Source organism: Ovis aries, chromosome 1, assembly GCF_016772045.2.
Source record: "Ovis aries strain OAR_USU_Benz2616 breed Rambouillet chromosome 1, ARS-UI_Ramb_v3.0, whole genome shotgun sequence".
Classification (NCBI taxonomy): domain Eukaryota; kingdom Metazoa; phylum Chordata; class Mammalia; order Artiodactyla; family Bovidae; genus Ovis; species Ovis aries.
The window spans coordinates 19938131-19963135 of record NC_056054.1 but is presented as its reverse complement, the minus strand read 5'-3'; the positions used below and the strand labels follow the sequence as shown (position 1 = coordinate 19963135).

The window sequence follows — 25005 nt, the reverse complement described above, 5'->3', positions numbered from 1 at the left end:
ACACATCTGCCGTCTACAACGACAAGGTCAGAAGAGGTCGAGGTGAGGGGTGTGGAGGGCCAAGAGGTCGAATTCGTGGAGCGCTCAGTCTAGGAAGCCGGCTACCCGAGATGCCCTCTGCCTCAGAGGAAATTCGGTTCCTCAGCAGCCTCCAGCTCTTTCCCCCACCGCTTCCCCTCCCACTTTTCGCCTCTTTCCACAGGAGAGCTCTCACCGTTCAAGCCCCTCCCACCCCTCTCCTCCCCGCTCCCCACCCCTCCCGCCTTCCTCTCCTCCCCCCTCCCCTCCCGCCTCGCCCTCCTCTCCTCACCCCCCTCCCCACTCTCCTCCCGCCTCCTCCCCGCCTCTCCCCCGCCCCGCCCTCCTCTCCCCACCCCCCACCACCGCCCTTCCATGATGGCGCCCCACTCCGCCCTTCCTGGAGCCGGCTCCTCCCAAGCTCCGGACTTACTCTCTTCCTCAGAAACGCGCTCTGGGAAGGTCCCGCCTTTCAGGCGGCGCCTCTTCCGGGCCCCGACCCTTTCAAGGAGGCTCCCTGTGTGGCTCCCTCCTTTCTGGCTTTGCCCTCGCCCTTCTTCCACGTGATCCCGTTCTCCTTGAGTTCTTGACTTTTTATAAGGAGTGACCTGGAAGACCGTAAAGAAGGTGACTTTGTGCGTGTGTTTGTGTGTGGTAAAATACACATAATATTTACCATGTTCCATTTTTAAGGTATAGTTCAATGGCATTGAGTACATTCGTGTTGTGCACCCAGCCCCTCTTCCAAGTACAGAACCCTTTTCCCACAGCTGAAGCGCTACCCAGTAGATAATTCTCCACTCGCCCCTCCCCCCGGCCGCTGGCAACCGTTATTCTATTTTAATGTCTCTGTTATAGTTTTGACTACTCTGGGTACCTCATGTAAATGAAATTGGGCAGTGTGTGTTTGGTTTATTTCATTTAGCATGATGCCTGTAAGTTTCATCCATGTTGTAAAATGTCAGAATTCCGAGTTGGTGACTTTTTAATTAATTGTTGAAGGAAGTGTGGGGGCAAGAGGAACAAACGGAAAGGCTCAGAGGCAGGAATGGGGCTGGTGTGCTGGAGCAAGGGACCAGTGAAGCTGGAAGAAGATAGGGAGGAGGGCTTTTAGCCTGTTAGGACTTTGGCTTTTACTCTGAGTAAGATGGGCTTCCGTGGTGGCTCAGATGGTAAAGAATCTGCTTGCAATGTGGGAGACACAGGTTCGATCCCTGGGTAGGGAAGATGCCCTGGAGAAGGGATATGGCTACCCACTCTAGCATTCTTGCCCAGAGAATCCCATGAACAGAGAGGAGCCTGGCGGGCTACAGGCCCTGGGGAGAGAGTCTGACAGGACTGAGTGACTAACACTCACTTAAAAAAAAAAACACTTTCACTTATCTAACAAGATAGGAAGCCATTGGAGGTTTTAAGATGAAGGCTGACATATCAGACTGCATTTTCATTGAACCTAGCTGGCTGCTGAGTTGATAATAGGCTGGAGGGGTGCCAGGGCAGACTGGGGAGGCCAGTGAAGAAACTGTTGCTTCTAACATTGTCTGGAGGTCTAGGGAAGGCTTCCAGGGGAAGTTGAGACCAGACTTTTAAGTAGGAATTGAAAAGGTGAGGGGTAACTTTTATGTGTTGGAGATTGGGAGTGAAATGCTCCAGGTGGAGGACACAGCTTATACAAAGGCCTGGGAGGTGAGAGCGAGTGTAGTTGATTGACAGTTGTTAGTACAGTTGACCCTTGAACAACATGAGTTTGAACTTACATGCAGGTCCACTCATATGTGGGGTTTTTTCAGTAAACACATACTGTTGTTGTTCAGTCCCTAAGTTGTGTCCAACTCTATACAACCCCATAGACTGTAAAACGCCAGTCTTCCCTGTTCTTCATCATCTGCCAGAGTATGCTCAAACTCATGAGTCAGTGATGCCATCTAACCATCTCATCCTGTGTCGTCCTCTTCTCCTCCTGCCTTCAATCTTTCCTAGCTTCAGGGTCTTTTCCAATGAGTCAGTTCTTAACATCAAGTGGCCAGAGTATTGGAGCTTCAGCATCAGTCCTTCCAATGAGTATTCAGGGTTGATGTCATCTAGGATTGACTGGTTTGATTTCCTTGCTGTCCAAGGGACTCTCAGGAGTCTTCTCCAACACCACAGTTCAAAAGCATCAATTCTTCGATGCTCAGTCTTCTTTATGGTCCAACTCTCACATCCATACATGACTACTGGAAAAATCATAGCTTTGAGTATATGAACCTTTGTCAGCAAAGTGATGTCTCTGCTTTTTAATATGCTTTCTAGATTTGTCATAGCTTTCATGCAAGGAGCAAGCGTCTTTTAATTTCATGGCTGTAGTCACTGTCCGCCATGATTTTGGAGCCTAGGAAAGTAATATTTGCCACTGTTTCCATTTTTCCCACATCTATTTGCCGTGAAGTGATAGGATCAGATGCCGTGATCTTAGTTTTTTGAATGCTGAATTTTAAACCACCTTTTGCACTTTTCTCTTTCACCTTCATCAAGAGGCTATTTAGTTTCTCTTCACTTTCTGCCTTTAGGGTGATATCATCTGCATATCTGAGGGTGATCTTGATTTCAGTGTGTCAGTCATCCAGCCCAGCATTTCCTATGATGTACTCTGCATATAAGTTAAATAAGCAGGGTGACAAGATACAGTCTTGACATACCCTTTTCCCAATTTGGAACCAGTCTGTTGTTCCATGTCCAGTTCTAACTGTTGCTTCTTGTCCAGCATACAGGTTTCTCAGGAGGCAGGTAAGGTGGTCTGTCTGGTATTCCCATCTCTTTAAGAATTTCCCACAGTCTGTTGTGATCCACTCAGTCAAAGGCTTTAGCATAGTCAGTGAAGCAGAATTAGATGTTTTCTGGAATTCTCTCGCTTTTTCCATGATCCAACGGATGTTGGCAATTTGATCTCTGGTTTCTCTGCCTTTTCTAAATTCAGCTTGTACATCTGGACGTTCTCAATTCACGTACTGTTGAAACCTAGCTTGAAGGATTTCAAGCATTACCTTGCTAGCATGTGAAATGAGCAGAATTGTGCAGTTTAAACATTCTTTGGCATTGCCTTTCTTTGGGATTGGAATGAAAACTGACCTTTTCCAGTCCTGTGGCCACTGCTGAGCTTTCCAAATTTGCTGGCATATAGAGTGCAGCACTTTAACAGCATCATTGTTTAGGATTTGAAATAGCTCAACTGGAATTCCATCACCTCCACTAGCTTTGTTCATAGTAATGCTTCCTAAGGCCCACTTGACTTCACACTCCAGGATATCTGGCTCTAGGTGAGTGATTATTACACCATCATGGTTATATGAGTCATTAAGACCTTTTTGGGTAAAGGTCTTCTGTGTATTCTTGCCACCTCTTTTTAATCTCTTCTGCTTCTGTTAGGTCCTTACCATTTCTTTCCTTTATTGTGCCTGTCTTTGCCTGAAATGTTTCCTTGGTATAATTTTCTTGAAGAGTTTTCTAGTCTTTCCCATTCTTTTGTTTTCCTCTATTTCTTTGCATTGTTTACTTAAGAAGACTTTCTTATCTCTGGCTTGCTATTCTTTGGAATTCTGCATTCAGTTGAGTATATCTTTTGCTTTCTTCTTTGCTTTCCCTTTCTCTTCTCAGCTATTTGTAAGGCCTCCTCAGACAATCATTTTGCCTTCTTGCATTTCTTTTTCTTTGTGATGGTTTTGGCATCATACATAAATACATACTGTATTAGTATATCATCCGTGGTATGTTGAATCTGAGGATGTGGAACAGCAGGTATGGGGGGCTGACTATAAAGTTATATGCATATTTTACAGGGATTTCCAGCTGTGCAGAGATTGTCACCCCAGCCCTATCTGTTCCTTTACCACCTGTGTTGTTCATGCATGCATGCTGTCAGTTCAGCTGTGTCCGACTCTGTGTGACCCTATGGACTGTAGCCCGCCAGGCTCCTCTGTCCGTGGGATTCTCCAGGCAAGAATACTAGATTGGGTTGCCACGCCCGACCCAAGGATATGCCCGACCCAGGGATCGAACCTGTGACTCTTATGTCTCCTGAATTGTCAGGCAGCTTCTTTACTACTAGTGCCTCCTGGGAAGCCCTGTGTTGTTCAGGGGTCAACTAATTAAACCCCTAGATTGGGAGCTTCCTGGGAGGGTGGGAGTGGCAGAATGTGTTTTCATTTCCATAGCCCTAGGGCCAGGCTCTGAAAACCTGCTGGACTAACCAGGGCACTGGATCCCACCAACACTGACATCATCAGTGATACTGGCAATCCATTCCCGCATTCTTGCTTTGAGAATCCCATGGACAGAGGAGCCTGGTGGGCTACAGTCCGTAGGGTCACACAGAGTCGGACACTATTGAGGCTACTTAACATGCATGCATGAACAACACAGGTGGTGAAGAAAAGGATAGAGTTGGGGTGACAATCCCTGCACAGTTGGAAATCCCTGTAAAATCAGTGAACTTGCTTTACTGATTTTCCTCTCTCTCCTGTATATCTTTACTCTTTCCCTCTTAAGAGATCAATAGTTCTCTCTCATCTAGAATCTTCCATTCTGTAGTCAGATGTGTCATCTGCACCCCGCCCCCGCACCCCCCCACCCCCCGCCAACTGCTCTTGTCTCTCATCTTAAAAAAAGAAAAGAACCCGAACTGTTCCTTTCTCTTCTATCCTGCTTACTTCTACAACTGTTTTTGTATAATTCTCCTCCCTTTCACAGTCAAACTTGTAAAAATAAGTTTTCTGAAAGTAAAGTTGACTTACAATATTGTGCTAGATTCAGGTGTATAGCAGGGTGATTCAGTTATACATATATATATATATATATAAATTTTTTTTTCCAGATTATTTTCCTTCTCCTCCCATCCCCTTCCCCTTTGGTAACCATAAGTTTGTTTTCTATGTCTGTGAGTCTGTTTCTGTTTTGTATTTTTCAAGATTCCACATATAAGTGATATATAATATCTGTCTTTCTGTTCTAACTTACTTCACTTTGTATGATATTCTCTAGGTTCATGAATGTTGCTGCAAATGGCAATATTTCATTCTTTTCATGGCTGACTAATATTCCATTGTATATGTATACATATATATATATATATATACACATCACATTAACAAATTTATTTGGGTGCAGAGGGTCTTAGTTGTGGAATGCAAAACCTTCCTTGCATCATGAGGGATCTTTTGTTGAGGTGCATGGACTCTCTAGCTGTGGCACGCAGGCTCCAGAGCATGCAGGCTCAGTGCTTGCACTGCCCAGGCTTAGTTGCTTTGTGGCATGTGGTATTTTTAGTTCCCCAGCCAGGTATTGAACCCATGTCTCCTGTATGGCAGGGCAGATTTTTAACCCCTGACCATCAGAGAAGTCCCCTAGATTATTATTTTTTTATTTAACATTATTTTATGGAACTAACATATGCAAAGTAAAAAAATGAGAACAAAAAATGATTTTCCAAGTACTTTTTTCTTTCTAGTATTTCATTTATTTAATAAATATTTGTTATACTATGTATGAGGAACTTTACTATCTGCTAAGAACACATACACACACTTGACATTGCCCCTACTTTTAATCTAATTATGGATAATGAATATTTGTAATAAGAACAAAACCTTCGGTAACACACATTAACTCATTAAGCAAAAATACTGATGAGGAGACTGAGGCAAAGAAGAGTTAAATAATTTGCCAAGTCAGCAAATCAGACAGCTGGTAAATGGAGAGGATAGAATTTCAAATTTTTTTAAATTTAAAATTTTTTTTAGTTTTTTTAGTCTCTTAATCATTACAGTGCATTTTTCCTCTTGGGATTTTTGTTTACTTGTATTTTGGCCATGCCTCATGGTTTGCAGAATCTTAGTTCCCCAAACAGGGATTGAACCTAGGCCCACAGCAGTGAAAGTGCCGTCTTAACCACTAGACTTCCAGGGAATTCCCTGGATGTATCTTTTTGAATTAGAGTTTTCATCTTTCCCTGATACCTGCCCAGGAGTGGAATTGCTGGATTGCATGGTAGCTCTATTTTTAGCCTTTTAAGGAACCCCCATACTGTTTTCTATGATGGCTGTACCAATTTACATTCCCAGCACCAGTGTAGGAGTGTTCCCTTTTCTGCACACCTTCTCCAGCATTTATGATTTTTTGGATAATGGCCATTCTGACCAATGTGAGTTGGTACTTCACTGTAGTTTTGATTTACATTTCTCTAATAATTAGTGATGTTGAACATCTTTTCATGTGCCTGCTGACCATGTGTATGTCTTCTTCGGAGAAATGTCTATTTAAGTCTGGTGCCCATTAAAAAACTAGTTATATCAATTATTATATAGATATATAAATTACATAAATTTTCATTGTACATTGCTCTCAATAAAGATCCAAACATAAGAAAAACCATAAAATGAAAAGTAAAATTCTTACACTGACTACTCTGCAGAAGTAACCACTATGAAGAGTTTCTTATGTATCCATTTAAAGTATTTTCTGTTCATTTATACAAGCATTTATATGGCATACTTTTTTCCTTGATAAATCCAGTCTTAGGTATGTACCCATTTCAATACATATCAATCTAACATGTTCTTTTTAATGGACATATAACATCCTGTCGCATGGATGTATTACAGCTAATTTAACCAGCCCCCTGTTGACGAATGTGTTAGTTGTATTTCACTTTAGCTATTTATAAAATGCCACAGTAAATATCCTTTCTGTAAGTCATTGTACATAGATAAAGTACATTTACAGTCTAACTTCTTGGAAGTAAAATTGTTGGGATAAAGACTATGTGTGTTTTTAATTTTCATAAGTTCTGCCTAATTACCATTCAAAAAAGTTGTACCTAATTACACTCTCACATTCTTGAAGTTACTAGCACATCCTTCTGCCTGAAGTGCTAGGGCTTCCCTGGTAGCTCAGTGGTAAAGAACCCACCTGCCAATGCAGGAGACAAAAGATTTGATCCTTGGGTCAGGAAGATCCCCTGGAGGAGGGCATGGCAACCACTCCAGTATTCTTGCTTAGAGAATCCCATGGACAGGGGAGCCTGGCAGACTACAGTCCATGGGGTTACAGTTGGACATGACTGAAGTGACATAGCACACACACTCTCACTGGTACCTTGTGATAGTTTAGCCAAATTTATTGAAAGAATTGGCTTCAGTTACTTTCTCCACCTCTTCACCTCCTGTTCACAGCACAATTCACTCTAACTTGACTTCTCTCCATCATTCCACTTTAAAAGGATCTAAGGTTACTAATGACCTTCATGTTGTCTAGTCAACAATTTCCGGATCTCATCTCGCTGCCTCTCAGAAATGTTTTATGGGGTTGACCACGCTTTTCTTTCTGAAACACTCTGGCCCTGGCTTTTATAATACTTTTTTATAATACTTGCCTGGTCTTCCTCTGCCCACGTGTGAAGGTTGGTGCTGCTCAGGGCTTCAGTTACCATCTGCAAGTGTATGACCCCCACATTATTTCCTTCTTCCTAACCTGGAGAAGACTCTTGAGAGTCCCATGGACTGCAAGGAGATCAAACCAGTCAATCCTAAAGGAAATCAACCCTGAATACTCATTGGAAGGACTGATGCTGAAGCTGAATCTCCAATACTTTGGCCAGCTGATGTGAAGAGCCAACTCATTGGAAAAGACCCCAGTGCTGGGAAAGATTGAAGGCTAAAGGCAAAGGGGGCAGCAGAGGATGAGATGGTTAGGTAGTATCACTGACCCAATGGACAGGAATTTGAGCAAACTCTGGGAAATGGTGGAGGACCAAGGAGACTGGTGTGCTACAGTCCTTGGGGTTGCAGAGTTGGACACGATTTAGTGACTGAACAACAACAAATCTTTATTCACATGCTTATTTGCCATCTTGATGTGGATGTCCCATGGGTCCCTCAGATTCCATGTGTCCAACATCATGCTCCTTCTTGTGCTTCCATCACAGCAGCTGTCCCACTGCTGTCCAGTGATCCTAGCCAGAAACCTGCAAGTCATTTTTGAACTTCACTGTTCCTCAACCCTCACCTCCAATCAATTACCATGTCTCTGCCCATTTGTCCCCATAACATCTCTCAAACCATCATCTCTCATCATCTCCCTGTACCATCCAGGTCCAGACTGTGGACCATCTGGACACTGCAGTGATCTTCTAATCGCCTCCCTGGCTTTAGACTTAATACCCTCCAAGCCAGAGTAAGCTTTGAAAAATGCAGGTTTGATTATGTTATTGCTGTTTAATTGGTAAGTTGTGTCTGATTCTTTTGTGACCCAGTGGACTGTAGCCTGCCGGGCTTCTCTGTCCGTAGGCTTTCCCAGGCAAGAATACTGGAGTGGGTTACCATTTCCTTCTGCAGGGCATCTTCCCGACCAAAGGATTGAACCCACAGCTTCTGCATTACAGGCATATTTTTTTTTTACCACTGAGCCGCTGGGGAAGCCCTATTATGTTACAGTCCTGCTTAAAACCCTTCACTAAGTTCTGATTGCACTCAGGGTAAAGACCAAAAAAAAAAAAACCCGAAAGACAAAAATCCCCTGACTTTTTTTAATAGGCCCTAGTAACCCTCCCAACTGCTGTTGTCATCACTGGCTCCCTCCTTCGTACTGTAATTAGCTTCTTGGATGTTTTGTGGTCCTTTCCACTCAGAGTTTTTGTCTTTGCTATTTCTTCCTGCCTGGAAAACTCTTGCTCTCCTGCCTTGACCTAGCAAATACCTCAATAGATGGTGGTTGTGGTTTAGTTACTAAGTCGTGTCCATCTCTTGCAACCTCATGGACTGTAGCCTGTCAGGCTCCTCTTTCCATGGGATTCTCCAGGCAAGAATACTGGAGTGGGTTGCCATTTCCTTCTCCAACCTCAGGTCTCAACATAAATTTAACTTGTTTGAGGATGTCTTCTAAGACCCCCAGGACTTGTGCCTAGTGCCTAATACAAGGGTTGGCACATGGTGAGAGCTCAATAATAAATATTTACTGAACTAACTAATTTCATATCCTAAAAGATGATGCTGTGAAAGTGCTGCGCTGCACTCAATATGCCAGAAAATTTGGAAAACTTAGAAGTGGCTACAGGACTGGAAAATGTCAGTTTTCATTCCAGTCCCAAAGAAAAGCAATGCCAAAGAATGCTCAAACTACCACACAATTGCACTCATCTCACATGCTAGTAAAGTAATGCTCAAAATTCTCCAAGCCAGGCTTCAGCAGTATGTGAACTGTGAACTCCCTGATGTTCAAGCTGGTTTTAGAAAAGGCAGAGGAACCAGAGATCAAATTGCCAGCATCCTCTGGATCATCGAAAAAGCAAGAGTTCCAGAAAAACATCTACTTTTGCTTTATTGACTATGTCAAAACCTTTGACTATGTGTACACAACAAACTGGAAAATTCTGAGAGAGATGGGAATACCAGACCACCTGACCTGCCTCCTGAGAAATCTATGCAGGTCAAGAAGCAACAGTTAGAACTGGACATGGAACAACAGACTGGTTCCAAATTGGGAAAGGAGTATGTCAAAGCTCTATGTTTTCACCGTACTTATTTAACTTATATGCAGAGTACATCATGAGAATGCTGGGCTGGATGAAGCTGGAATCAAGATTGCCTGGAGAAATATCAATAACCGCAGATATGCAGATGACACCACCCTTATGGCAGAAAGTGAAGAGGAACTAAAGAGCCTCTTGATGAAAGGAAAGTGAAAAAGTTGGCTTAAAACTCAACATTCAGAAAACTAAGATCATGGCATCCGGTCCCATCACTTCATGGCAGATAGATGGGGAAACAGTGGAAACAGTGACAGAATATTTTTTGGGGCCCCAAAATCACTGCAGATGGTGACTGCAGCCATGAAATTAAAAGACGCTTACTCCTTGGAAAAAAAGCTATGACCAACCTAGACAGCATATTGAAAAGCAGAGACATTACTTTGCCAACAAAGGTCCATCTAGTCAAAGCTATGGTTTTTCCAGTAGTCATGTATGGATGTGAGAGTTGGACTATAGAGAAAGCTGGGCGCTGAAGAATTGATGCTTTTGAACTGCAGTGTTGGAGAATACTCTTGAGAGTTCCTTAGACAGCAAGGAGATCCAAACAGTCCATCTTAAAGGAAATCAGTCCTGAATATTCATTGGAAGGACTGATGCTGAAACTTTAATGCCACCTGATGTGAAGAACTGACTTGTTGGAAAAGACCCTGATGCTCAGAAAGATTGAAGGTGGGAGAAGGGGACGACAGAGGGATAAGATGGTTGGATGGCATCACCGACTCAATGGACATGAGTTTGAGTAAACTCTGGGAGTTAGTGATGGACAGGGAGGCCTGGCATACTGCCGTCCATGGGGTTGCAAAGAGTCAACAGAGCGACTGAATTGAACTGAACTGAAAGGAACTAACCCAACTAAGGCCTCAAGGGCAGGTAGGTGGTTACCAGACTGCAGTTTTTCACACAGACTCTAGGTGTCGCCCTTGACTTCAGTTTAACTAGGCTTTGGCTGGGAACCTAGAAGGAAGGGTGGAGTTGATGCCCAGTCTGGCTCATCAATCCAGCAAACTGGGAGAGGTTATGGGAATCCCAGCTATTTTCCAGGTCTCACATCTTCTCCATCTGCTCTGGGTCAACTGTCTTGATAGGGTGACCAATCATACCAGATTCCCCAAGGCTGAACTTCAGGCAACTCGAGAGTATTGGTCACCAAACCATGGACAGAGGGGCTGAAACTGCAACATATGTACTAGACTAAGCTCCAAGCCCAGCAGGAAAGATACTCTAACCTAGCCAAGCTCCTTACAGCAGCATCACGAGTGGGCTGACTGTTGCCTGGTGGTTGTAAGCATTTAGAGAGAGAAAGTGTATATACTTTAAATGAATGGAAAGAGACCAACTTATAGGGCTTCCCTGGTAGTTCAGTGGTAAAGAATCTGCCTGCCAATGGGGGAGACACAAATTCAACCCCTGATCTGGGAAGATCCCACATACCATGGAGCAACTAAGCCCCTTCGCCAAAACTATTGAACCTGTGTTCTGGAGCCTGGGAGTCTCAACTACTGAAGCCAGCGTGCCCTGGAGCCCATGCTTGGCAACAAGAGAAACCGCTGCAATGAGAAGCCTGTGCAGTGCATCTGTAGAATAGCCCCTGCTCATCTCAACTAGAGAAAAGCCCGCACAGCCGCAAAGACCCAGGATAGCCATAAATAAATAAAATCTTTTGAAAAATTTTTAAAAAGAGACCAATTTATGTCTGACAATATCTACCATTTATTGAGTGCCACTGAGCATAGCATACTGATATATACCTTTTCTAATCCTCACAGAAACCCTAAGAGTACAGAAGATTATTCTCCTTTCAGTGATTAGAAAACAGACTCAGAGAAGTCAAGTGACCAGCCCAGGTCACAGAGCTATTAAATAACATGGTGGAATTCAGACCCATGTCTGTCCAAGTATAAAGCTCCTCTTATTTTCACTGAATCTTTAGCCTGGCCATTTCCTTCCTTCTCTGGTCACCATTTGAGAGCCCCTGGGGTGTGAGGAGGAGGCAAGAGGCAGGTGTGGGTGGAAGGGATTGAGGAAGAGGGTCTGTGATCAGAGCCTGCATAGGAGTGGGGGGATCCGCATAGCACTGACAGTTTGCCTGTCCACACAAGAGAAGTCTTTGCTGTGGGCATAGCCTGTGGACTCTAGGGAGCCCCCTTCACAGGCTCTTCTCCTGACACCAGGCTGTATATTCAAGGCTCTGTTTCCCAGAGTCAAGGGTAAACCCAGCCATATCTTACCTGCTTGCAAATGGACATCTGAATATGAATCACAGAGGAGGAGCCGTCAGGAGCTAGCCATAAACTTAAACTTGATAAGTGAGGGATGGGTAGGGCCTGTGACAAGGGTCATGGTAAGTACAGTGCCTTGCCCAGAGTTTGGGCTCAGTGAATGGTTGCAATTAATGATATAGCCAATTGCCTCTCTTTCTCAGAGATATTTGTAAGGCTGTTTTATTTTTGCCTAGGTGGTCATTTAGGAATTGAGCTGCTATTGAATACATAACAAGAGTTGGTAGTGTGGAAGTATGAGCAGAGGCCTAGCTTTGGTTGTGTGGAGGAATGGGCAGAGGCCTGATAGGCTAGACAGTGGTCAGAGCCCTGTGGGCACTTTTTGGTCTGGCAGCCAGATGTCCACTCCACAGAAAGTATGATAAGCCAGACTTGGATTCTTTTACATGAAAAACAAACCAAAATGTAGACATCCCTCAAGAATTTTAAGTGCTTTGGCATGAAGGTGCTTTGAGCTGTGCTGTTTTACTTTATTTACGTTTGGGGTGCAAGATCTGTCCTGGACCATCTTGGGCTCAGACCTGGTGTTGGTGTAGCCTGGTGTCCCATGGCCAAGTTCTGCCCTGTGGCTCCTCTCTACAAGCCAAGCCATCAGACGGATGGTGCCTGAGACAGACCTGGGCTATGTCTCTGCTCTTCCCTAGCTGGCCTTCTACCTTCCACCAGAGGACTGGGCATTGTACATATGGAAGCCTGGGGGTCTGGGCATGAAGCCAGGCTAAAGAATAGAGAAACCTTGATTAAGCTGCCTTGTCCACAAGACTCCTCTGTCCTTCATTCTGAAAATACCTGGTCTGTACCACCTGTGATGAAAAAGAGTGTTGTGAAAGTCACCAATACTGCACCATCACATTGATGTGGGGCCTCTTGCCAGGAGCTCATGGAAGACAGTGACATGTGCGGTAGAAAGCACATGACTTTAGGGTCAGTCAGAATTGGTCCTGCTAATTTCTTGCTGGGTAACTTCGGGAAAGTTACTCAACCTCTCTGAGTCTTGGAATCTTCAATCAATCAATAGGGGTAATAATAACATCTATGTCATAAGTTTGTTTTTAGGTCTAAATTTGCCCACCAATTTATATGAAAATATGGTATTTATTGAGTGCTTATTATGTGGCAGGTCATGCTTAAGTGCTTTTAGTGTGAACTCACATAATACAATGGGTTGTGTACTTCCACTGTCTGTGCGTTACAGATGCAAAACTGAGACTCAAGGAGTGTGAGTAACTGGCCCACATTGGCAAAAAGCAGAGCCAGGATTTGGACCCAGTCAGGCTCCAGTTCACACACACTTAACTACCAAACCATGATGCCATATGGAGTCAGGCTGAATAAAGAATAGCTATTATGATCACAGTAATTTAGCATTAAGTGCTTTTTATATCCATGGTGCTAAGTGTTAATTATTAGTGTATTTGGATGCAACATTTATCCTTTCTATTCCTATTTCTTCCACAGCCATGGCAACAAAGAGCCTGTGCTCACTACAGCGGAGCATCCTGCCTTTGTCCAATCCAGCCCAGTGCGTCAATCTCTGCAAATAACAAAAGATGTGGCCACTCGGCTGCTTGTCCCTGCCCCCACCAGAACACTGAGAGAGGCTGAGGCCTCCCCAACTGGAACTGAGCTAGGAGAGCAGCAGACAGGTACAGATCTGCGGACCAGGAGCAAGGCTCACAAAAGGGAGGTCATGCTTAATAAACCTGATTAATTTCTTTGAGTGACAACAATGCAAGCAGACAGGGGTGAAAGGAGAGATAGTAATTTATCCTGATTCCAAGACACAGGAGTGTAGCTGAAACCAACACACAGATTTTATAGAGATGCTGCTGGGGTCTGGAGGGTTCTGGTGGGGTTCAACCTTGGGGGCAGCCAGAGGGAAACTTGGAGAGTTGCTCGCAGTGATCTCGTGAAAAGGAAACCCAGTGCAGAGCACAACCTGCCCAAGCCATATAACCAAGCCACAAATCTGTCCAGGACACTTGCCTGTCAATTCCCTTCCAGTGTCTTCCCATCACCTAAATATAATAATAATGTGGATGACCATAAAAAAATAATAGCTGAATTTATTTGATATTTACTATGTGTAGGGTATTATTCAGAGAGGAAACCTGAGGCAGAAAGTTTAAGAAACCTACCCAGTCACACAGGTTTTAACATACACCGGGGCCTCCAACACCCAGGCTGGAGTATTCACATTCCAGTCCATTTGCAACTGTATTTAATGATGAGTCTCTTCCATCAGTGAGGAAGCCCTCATAACATGGATATACTAAAGTTCCTAGGTCCTCTGTGCTTCTTCCTCTTGAACACTCTTCCCTGGGTGAGCTCATCCCTGCTTTTAGCTTCTAGTCCCACCTCCTGGAGGAAGTCTTTGAGAGAAGGCATTGTGGTTGACCCCCTAACCTGTATTGCACCCCAGATTATTAGTCTGAGCCCATCATATAAATTCCTTCCTTCTTGCCAGTAGCTGGTTTAGGAATGGGTATCTGCCTAGTGAGACTTAAGAAGACATTTGCTGCAGGGCTTCTGGGAAAGGTTTTCTCACTCCTAGGAGAGAAGCATTCTCTGGACATGACATTCCTCAGGAGCTTGGTTTCTGGAAATGTTGACAAGTCTGGATGTGTTCTGGACCTACTGCACTGGTGTGCTTCCAGCTGAGGATGGAGCCAACAGCAGAGATGGCAGAGTAGAGAGTTGGAAGGAGCCTCTGTCCTTGAGGGCATAAGCTTCCTGTCATCTCTGGAGGCCACGCTAATGCTGAACAAGGGAAATTAAATATCATCGCTGCTGAAGTCATTGAGAGTGGGCTTTCTGATATTTGTGGTAGGAAGCATCCTTACTGATACAACCAGAACAGCATTAGGACTTTTGTGGGCTCACTCCTTCCTAGGGAACCATTTCTTTTAAAATTATCTTTTATGACTACATTGATGTAAAGATGAATATATTGTGTGTTGTGTGTGTGTGCTCAGTTGTGTCTGACTCCTGCAACTCCATGGATTGTAACCCACCAGGCTCCTCTGTCCATGGAATTTCTATTAAAACATGTTTATCTAGTAAGACTTCTTTTTCTGATTTAAAGGAGATTAAAGCTTTTTTGTGTGTGTATGAGCCCCAAGAGTCCTGAATGTTCATTGGAAGGACTGATGGTGAAGCTGAAACTCCAATACTTTGGCCATCTGATGCAAAGAACTGACTTCTTGGAAAAGACCCTGATGCTGGGAAAGATTGAGGGCATGAAGGGAAGGGGACGACAGAGGATGAGATGGTTGGATGGCATCACTGACTCAATGAACAAGAGTTTGAGCAAGCTCCGGGATTTGGTAAGGGACAGGAAAATCTGGCATGCTTCAGTCCATGGGGGCTGCAAAGAGTCGGACACGACTGAGTAACTGAACTGAACTGAGCCCTGAGAGTATTGGGGCGCTAATGTGCCTAGCCATGCCCAGTAGATAGACTGGCCCTGGATATGACTTCCAAATATTCATCTCCAGGCTGTACCTCCCTTTTGACCTTCAAACCTGCATACCCCGCTGCTTATTGGATAGTTCTATTTGAGTGTCTTACCTTAAATTCAGCATGCCTGAGGCTGAACACACAGTTTCTCCTATACTTTTTCTTTGTCCAGTGTTCCCTGTCTGAGTGAACGATGTACTGACTAGCTGGTTGTACCAGCCAGAAACCTGGGACCCCAACCTCTCCTTCACCTTGTGCCCAATCCATATCCAAATGTTTTCACTTTTCCTCTTAAAGGGCTCTTAAAATCATTTACTTGTTCTAATCTCCACTCCTACCTCCACTGTTATTATCCTAATCCATGTGACTGACATCTCTTGCCTGGGTTACTGCCATGGACCCTAATGGTCTTCCTATATCTCACGCTCCATGTAATTTTGGCTCAGACGGTAAAGCGTCTGCCTGCAATGCAGGAGACCTGGGTTCGATCCTTGGGTTGGGAAGATCCCCTGGAGAAGGAAATGGCAACCCACTCCAGTACGCTTGCCTGGAAAATCCCATGGATGGAGCCTGGTAGGCTACAGTCCATGGGGTCACAAAGAGTCGGATATGACTGAGTCACTTCACTTCACTTATATTTATTTATGTGTTTGGCTGTGCTGAGTCTTAGTTGTGGTATGTGGGTTCTTTGATCGTTGGGGCATGCAGGATCTTCTAGCTGTGGCATGTGAAAGGCAGGAAGAGGCCCCAGGTTATTCCTTACTCATTTTGTAGTCTTCTGTAGTTTATTGCATATATCAGATACTCAATCTAAGAAAACTGAAGTACCATACCTTTAAAACATACATCGGTTCAGTTCAGTCGCTCAGTCGTGTCTGACTCTTTGTGACCCCATGAATCGCAGCACGCCAGGCCTCCCTGTCCATCACCAACTCCCGGAGTTCACTCAGACTCACGTCCATTGAGTCGGTGATGCCATCCAGCCATCTCATCCTCGGTCGTCCCCTTCTCCTCCTGCCCCCAATCTCTCCCCAGCATCAGAGTCTTTTCCAATGAGTCAGCTCTTCACATGAGGTGGCCAAAGTACTGGAGTATCAGCTTTAGCATCATTCCTTCCAAAGAAATCCCAGGGTTGATCTTCAGAATGGACTGGTTGGATCTCCTTGCAGTCCAAGGGACTCTCAAGAGTCTTCTCCAATACCACAGTTCAAAAGCATCAACTATTCGGCGCTCAGCCTTCTTCACAGTCCGACTCTCACATCCATACATGACCACAGGAAAAACCATAGCCTTGACTAGACAGACCTTAGTCGGCAAAGTAATGTCTCTGCTTTTGAATATACTATCTAGGTTGGTCATAACTTTTCTTCCAAGGAGTAAGTGTCTTTTAATTTCATGGCTGCAGTCACCATCTGCAGTGATTTGGGAGCCCTCAAAATAAAGTCTGACACTGTTTCCACTGTTTCCCCATCTATTTCCCATGAAGTGATGGGACCAGATGCCATGATCTTCGTTTTCTGAATGTTAAGCTTTAAGCCAACTTTTCACTCTCCTCTTTCACTTTCATCAAGAGGCTTTTTAGCTCCTCTTCACTTTCTGCCATAAGGGTGGTGTCATCTGCATATCTGAGGTTATTGATATTTCTCCTGGCAATCTTGATTCCGGCTTGTGTTTCTTCCAATCCAGCGTTTCTCATGATGTACTCTGCATATAAGTTAAATAAGCAGGGTGACAATATACAGCCTTGACGTACTCCTTTTCCTATTTGGAACCAGTCTGTTGTTCCATGTCCAGTTCTAACTGTTGCTTCCTGACCTGCATACAGATTTCTCAAGAGGCAGGTTAGGTGGTCTGGTATTCCCATCCCTTTCAGAATTTTCCACAGTTTATTGTGATCCACACAGTCAAAGGCTTTGGCATAGTCAATAAAGCAGAAGTAGATGTTTTTCTGGAAATCTCTTGCTTTTTCCATGATCCAGCAGATGTTGGCAATTTGATCTCTGGTTCCTCTGCCTTTTCTAAAACCAGCTTGAACATCAGGGAGTTCACAGTTCACGTATTGCTGAAGCCTGGCTTGGAGAATTTTGAGCATTACTTTACTAGCATGTACATAGTGGAATCAAATATGTCTTATGCCCCAAAGCATTGTGGATTAACATCAATAGATAAATATTGCATGACATGATTGAATAGTGTGATAGTTAATTTTGTGTCAATTTAACTAGTCTATATTATGTGGTCAAATAGTTGTGAGAGTATTTTTAGATGAGATTAACATTTACATGGGTAGACTTTGAGTCAAACAAGTTACATTCCATAGTGTGGGTAGGCCTCATCCAGTGAGGTGGAAGGCCTTACGAGAAAAGACTGAGGTCCTCTGAAGAGAGAGGAATTCTGCCTTCTGATTCAAGAATCTATCAACTTATGCCAGGAATTCCACACTGTTGGATAGCCCTACAAATTTCAAACTTGCTAGGGTGTGTGTGTGCATGCTTGCACATGCTTACCCATACCCACACATCCTTACACACTCATATATTCTATTGATTCTTTTTCTCTGAAGAACCTTTTAAAAAATATTTATTTATTTGGCTGTGTTGAGTCTTAGTGGTGGCACACAGGATCTTTGTTGTGGTGCACAAATTCTCTGGTTGTAGTGTGTGGACTTAGTTGCTCCGTGGCATGTGGGATCTTAGTCCCTGACCAGCGATCAAACTCACATCCTATGTATTGCAAGGTGGGTTCATAACCACTGCACCACCAGGGAAGTCTCTTTCTGAAGAAATTTGACTAATATGAGGAGCCTAAATGAAAACAGAGAAAAAGTTTAGGACTCCTCTGTTCTTTGAGTGAACCTTTTTGTTGTTGTTATTGTTTGTTTGTTTTTAAAATTATATTCCTTTATTTGGCTGCACTTTGTACTTTGTCTTCCTTGCAGTATGTGGAATCTAGTTCCCCAATCAGGGATCGAACCAAGGCCCCCTGCATGGGGAGCAAGGAATCTTAGCCCCTGGACCACCAGGGAAGTCCCTGAGTGAACCTTTTATAATCTAACCAGGATTGGGAAACAAAGAAAAGGGAGAAACATTGAAATCCTACATCATGTAGTAATAATAAAAACTAGAAAATAATGTGTTGTAATAATAATAATTGCTATCAATTTTGACCCCTCTCCATGTGCCAGGCACTGGGCTGATTGCTTTTAATGCTTTATCTCTTTAAATACCCTCAAAAGTCAATGAGGTTCAGGATAAGAAATGGAAACCATTCAAAAGGAAAGGAACATAAAAGAATTCAATGCAAGAAATTAGATGCTTACAAAAGAGCATCTGTAGGATGATACGCAACTAAGACCCAAAGCAGCCAAATAAAAAAATATATATATATATTTTTAAAAAAGAAATGTTCTCTTTGAGGACAAAGAGACCAATACAAAAAGGCTTTATATAGATCTTCTTTTCCTTGTCAGACTTCATAACAGTCCCTACCTGACCCCCCAAAATTCCAACAACTCAGCAAAATATGTAACTATTTAGTAGTATTGGATCATTGCAATTTCTTTTAAGTACTGTTTCTCTGAAGTAAAAGGGTAAAAATATGCATGACTGAAAAACAGGATGCTCTGCTTCCACTGGTACTAGAGAAGGAATACTTTTATTACTTTTTAATTAATGGGTACTGTTTTGTTACTTTTCTTTCAAAAAATGGAGATGAAATTCATATAGCATACCATTAACCATTTTAAAGTGTCCCATTCAGTATCATGTAGTGCAGTCACAATGTTGTAGACACCCACCTCTCTCTAGCTTCAAACTTTTTTTTATCACTCCAGAAGATACCCATTAAGCTATCCCTCCCCATTCCTCCCTCTTCCAGTCCCTGGCAACTACTAATCTGCTTTAATGTCTTTTTGGATTTTCCCATTCTGGATATTTCATATTAAGTGAACCATGTAGTATGTGCTATTTTCTGTCTCACTTATTTGGCTTTGCATGCTTTTGAGATTCATCCAAGCTATAGCAATGTATCGGTGCTTCATTTGTTTTTATGGATAAATTATACCCATGGGATGGATATACTACAATTTTTAAAATTTATTCATGCCATCTTTTTGGCTGTTGTGAATATTGCTGCTGTGAACATTTATAAACAATTGTCTGTTGGAGTACCTGTTTTCAGTTCTTTTGGGTCACCACAGTGGAAAATCATGGCTTCTCATTCAATTTGCATAATTAATCCAGTTCTGAAATCCAGAGCTCCTTTACTGAACCGAAAGCTAGGTCTCACTATGGAAGAATCCTATAGAATTGCCACAAATATATGATATAAATCTTCCTTGTGAGCCTTTCCTTAAGATACCTAATATCATTTACTAAAGTGGAGAAAAGAAAATACTCAGAGCTTTGGTGGATGTCTAGACACTACTTTTAGATTAATGTTAATTCCTGGGAGCCCAAAATGCCACTGTGGCCCACCAGTGTATGGGATCAGTCAGTTCATGGGTCTACCCTATGGTAATTCCCCCAGTGATTGGAACAGACAAACCTGACCAGAGGCAAAAATTCCTGTGTTGGCTCTCTAACCCATGGGACAAGGTCATTATGGTAGAAATAGCTAAATGGAAGGCCCTTTGAACTTTCTCCTCCTACCAAGATAGTAAACCAGAAGCAATGCTGTATTTCTGAGGGAACTACAAAGATCAGTTCAATAGCAAAGACTTGAAACATGCAAGATTGGTAATATCTAGGATATCCTTATTTAATTTACCTGTTTGGCCTGGATAGAATGGATATTGGAGAATAACTATAGATCTCAATAAACTTAGTTAGGGTGTGACTTCAGTTGCAACTCCCATTATAAAAGAGTTTCTGTACTGGAACAAATCAATAGAGTCCCTGGCCCTGTTATGTGACTAATGCTTTTTTCTCCCTACCACGTTGAAAAGGTAACCATGAACAGTTTACTTTTACCTGCCAGCAACGACAGCCAAGACATTCACCATCCTGGCTTAGTCCTATGTCAGCTCTCAATCTGTCTGCCGTGTTATAGTCAGCAGAGATCTCCATGGTGCTGATGTTCTGCAAAACGTCACTCTGTCTATTGCATAGATGACATTTTGCTGATTGAATCTGATGAGCAAAAGTAGCAGTTAATTTGGAAGCCTTACTAAGATATGAGCAAACCAGAAAGTTTGAGATAAATCTGAGGGACCTGCCACTTCAGTGATTTCTGAGAATCCAGCAGACTGGAGCATGTTGAGGTATTCTTTCCACAGTGACAGACAAATTGATGTATTATCTACCATGACAAAAGAATCATAATTGATAGGTCTTTTTGGCTTTTGGAGGCAGTGTAAACCACATTTTGAGTTGGAACCATCTGAGGAGTCCCTTATAAGGCTGCAAGTGTCAAATGGTGAAACAAAGCTTCTGCAAGTCCAGGCTATAGCACAAGATGTTTTTCTACTTGGTCCTTATGATCACTAGGTCCAGTGACAGTCAAGAATCTCTAACAAATAAGGATGGTAATAAAACCTTAGGCAAGTACCAGTAAGAGAATCACAGTATAGACCTTTAGGATTTTGGATCAAATCTATGCCCTTTCATCAGCCACCCCAGTGCATATTTAATGGATTCATGAACAGCATGCTTTGATGATGGAGGTGAGAACTCTGCATGGGTTCAACAAAATGGTCTTTCCCTTAAGGAAGCTGACTTGGCTTGACTGCTGCTGCTTCTGAGTGCCTAATCTGCTAACAGATGATGTCAACACTGAGTCCCCAATAGATAGCATTCTCTAGAGGAACAAGCCAGCCAGCTGATGTAGGCTGAATATATTATATCTCTTTCATCATGAAAAGGTCATAAATCCATCCTTAGAGGACTAAACATATATTATGGATATGGATTTTCCATATCCTGCCTGTAATGTTTCTGTCAATTCTACCACCTACAGACTTTCAGGATACTTTATGTACTGTCATGGATTCTATCCACAGTCAGTGGGCTCATGCCCAGGGAATTGACTGGTCTTACTACTTTTACCATTATCTAGAAGTATCTGGCTTACTAAAAAGGTGGAATGGCTTACTGAAGACTCAGTTTTGGAGTCAGTTAAGAGGCAACACTCTGAAGGGACAGTGTTCTGTCTTATAGGCTGAAATATTGAAATGGAGCAGGGCTGTATGGTCCTTGCCCTCCCCACCCATGTCCTCTGCCTGCCTTTTGTCTGTGGGAAACTTAAGTCAAAGAATAAGTTTAATTGGAGAAATAAGAACATGTGTAAACAAAGGGAAACCAAATAATAATAATATACTCTTTAAGCATAGTCAAGGACATTTAGTTCTTTCTCAAGGGCTATAGCTGATATTCTGAGCTGTCTTATAGATACTAAAACACACAGATGGAGAAGTTAACCACATGATGACCAGACTGTACCCACAACATGAGTTGCCACAATTCTGAGAACTGGCCTCAAAGAAATGGGAACAGACGGGACCCTGGAACTGAAGATTAGCTGTACCTAAAGCAACCAAGATGATACTGGTCCCTCCTGTCCCCGCCGCCCCCATCCCAGTTGCCGGCATGTGAAATAAAGCAAACTTTCCTTTCCTCCAGCTTGGCCTGTTTATTGCCTTTTGAGCAGCGAGCTCCCAGACCCACACACACTCTTTCAGTAACAGTATATGCTCTGATTCAGAGATGATTATATGGTACTTCCTCCCGCACAGCCAGAATATATGGGTCTGGGAATCAGTGCATGCAACTAGGATGTCTACAATGTGATGTATACAAATACTCATTTCACTCTTATACCCAATAACCCACAGGATTTTTGCCTCTCAGCTTCTCAACTTTTAGCTTTTGTAGTTTGGAGGTTTTGTTCTCAAGTGGGAAACGCTTCTGCACATGAAGGCTCTGGTTCCTCTGTGTGCTATTAGGAGTCTGGCCTCATGGAGTCATGGTGGTGACTTAAGCAGGCTTGAGACTCCCTCAGGCCAGAAGTGATTCTTGTGACTGTCATCCTCTGTGCCAGAAGCTTGTGTTAAGACAGCTCCCAGTCAGGGACAGAGGGCACCTCTCTGTTGCAGGTTGTCTCTGGACCAGGTTTAAAGTCAGTGCTGCTTATGGTTTGAGCTTATGACTCGGTGTGGTTTTTTTTTTTCCTTCTTATGTTTCTTAATATGTAACTTGATATTGTAGGGGAGAATTGGGTGAGCAGGGAGAAGAGATGGCCTACATTGCAGGCGTGTCTTGTTTCGACTGGTTAAACTGAGCCTTTGTTAAAGTCCGAGTTGTCCAGGTGGCGCTAGAGGTAAAGAAAAGTGAAAGTGAAAGTGAAGTCGCTCAGTCATGTCCGACTCTTTGTGACCCCATGGACAGTAGCCTATCAGGCTTCTCCATCCATGGAATTTTCCAGGCAAGAGTACTGGAGTGGGCTGCCGTTTCCCTCTCCAAGAGGTAAAGAATCTGTCTGCAATATAGGAGACACAGGAGACCAAGTTTAATCCTTGGGTCAGGAAGGTCCCCTGGAGGAGGTCATGGCAACCCACTCCAGTATTCTTGCCTGGAGAATCCTGTGGACAGAGGAGCCTGGCAGGCTACAGTCCATAGGGTCGCAAAGAATCAGACACAACTGAAGTGACTTAGCACACACGCACCTCTGAACCATGAGGATCTAGGGGTCACCATAAAGTAGCCACAGAAAGTTGTCTTTTTGCATTGTTGCAACATACCCTTAAGCTGGAACTTCCCCCACCCCCTCATGCAGCAGCACCCATGCTTCTGCCATCACACTCAGATTTTCCACTGCTACTTTTGTTCCCATTGTAAGCTTTAAATAAACATCAGTTTCACAGGTAACCCAGTTTTCTAGGTCACCTGTCAGTCTCACTGCCTACAGTCTTGAACGTGGGCCTGAGCCAGTACGATCTGTCTTTTATCTGTTAATGTGACCTCATTTGTACTTACAGGTTGATGAGGCCTGGGGAAATTCTGGCATAAAAACATTTCCAAACTGAAATTTTTCCTGAGAATGAGACAAAAAGCCCCAATCCAGGCAAGACCTTTGCAAATACTGGCACATGAAATACGCAGTTCCAGTTTACATTCAAATGGCCACCCGCCTCATGTACTAGGGCTAGCTCCACACCTTAAAAGTCTTTTGTGGCTATGGACAAGGTGTTCTTGCTTTTCCTAACATCCTCTGCCCAGAAATCTCCTCTGCTCCATTACATCAGCATTATTAAAAAGAATTGCCCAGGGACTTCCCTGTTGGTCCAGTGGTTAAGACTCTATATTTCCATTGCAGGGGGTGTGGGTTCCATCCTTGGTTGGGAAAGTAAGATCCTGCATTGATCCCACATGTTGCATGGCACTGCCCCCCAAGAAAACTAAGAATAAAAAAGAATTGCCCGTTAACAATCTCAGATGAATAATCATTACGAAAAGTTATTGGTTAACTTTAGAAGAGATTGTCAAAATGCAATGGGGGTAGTTCTTGACTGACTTACAACCTGTACTTTTATACATTACACTTTGATATCTCTAAATAAAACATTTTGAATGTTTGCACATCTGCTGATAAGTGAGCGTTTTAATCCATCACACAATACCAAGTGGCAATTTGGTTTCTCCATTTTTGCTGGTGTAACAGTATTTGTCCAACTTTGAATTTTTTGTATATTTTATATAACTAAGTGGAAAACAGAAAAAGAAATTGCTGATAGTGGTGATAAAATGTATATGTCTTATAAATGTATTGCTATTGAGATTAAATGGTTACCATTCAGTTAAGCTGGAAGTGTTGACTTTATTCTCATTTAGATGAGAATGTGTTAACTCAGTTTATTTTGTGTTGACTTGGATGGAAAAAGAATTAATGAATAGGTAAAAAAATACTGGGAATATATAATCAGATATAATTTGAGACTTTATATGTATGTGTGTATATATACACACATATATATTTACATGTTATGAATAGATACCTTTCTTTTCCTTGATGAATAGATAGTTAAATTTTCACACATTTGATTTTTATACAAGATTTTAGGAGCAAATCATGTAGGAAAATAGAATATTTATTTCTTGGACCTCTTCCTGGGACACCACTGATCAAAACTGACAAGTAAACTCAAGGGGAATGTCAGGATTTTTCAGATCCTATAAGTGCAGTAATAATCATGAGAAACGCTGGACTGGAAGAAACACAAGCTGGAATCAAGATTGCCGGGAGAAATATCAGTAACCTCAGATATGCAGATGACACCACCCTTAAAGCAGAAAGGGAAGAGGAGCTCAAAAGCCTCTTGATGAAAGTGAAAGAGGAGAGTGAAAAAGTTGGCTTAAAACTCAACATTCAGAAAATGAAGATCATGGCATCTGGTCCCATCACTTCATGGGAAATAGATGGGGAAACAGTGGAAACAGTGTCAGACTTTGTTTTTTTGGGCTCCAAGATCACTGCAGATGGTGATTGCAGCCATGAAATTAAAAGACGCTTACTGCTTGGAAGAAAAGTTATGACCAAGATAGCATATTGAAAAGCAGAGACATTACTTTGCCAACAAAGGTCCGTCTAGTCAAGGCTTACTCCTTGGAAGAAAAGTTATGACCAACCTAGATAGTATATTCAAAAGTAGAGACATTACTTTGCTGACTAAGGTCCGTCTAGTCAAGGCTATGGTTT

General features: G+C 42.9%; 1 long non-coding RNA gene across 2 annotated transcripts in view; it reads left to right on the top strand.

The window, feature by feature from the left end:
• The first annotated feature begins 474 nt into the window (after positions 1–474).
• The window catches only part of LOC105608026 (uncharacterized), a 71253-nt gene continuing 46722 nt past the window's right edge, over positions 475–25005 (top strand). For both annotated transcript variants that reach the window (XR_003589314.3, XR_009598050.1), the window contains exons 1-2: positions 475–645; positions 13315–13502. This is a non-coding gene — a long non-coding RNA (uncharacterized LOC105608026). The remainder of the gene's footprint in view (positions 646–13314; positions 13503–25005) is intronic.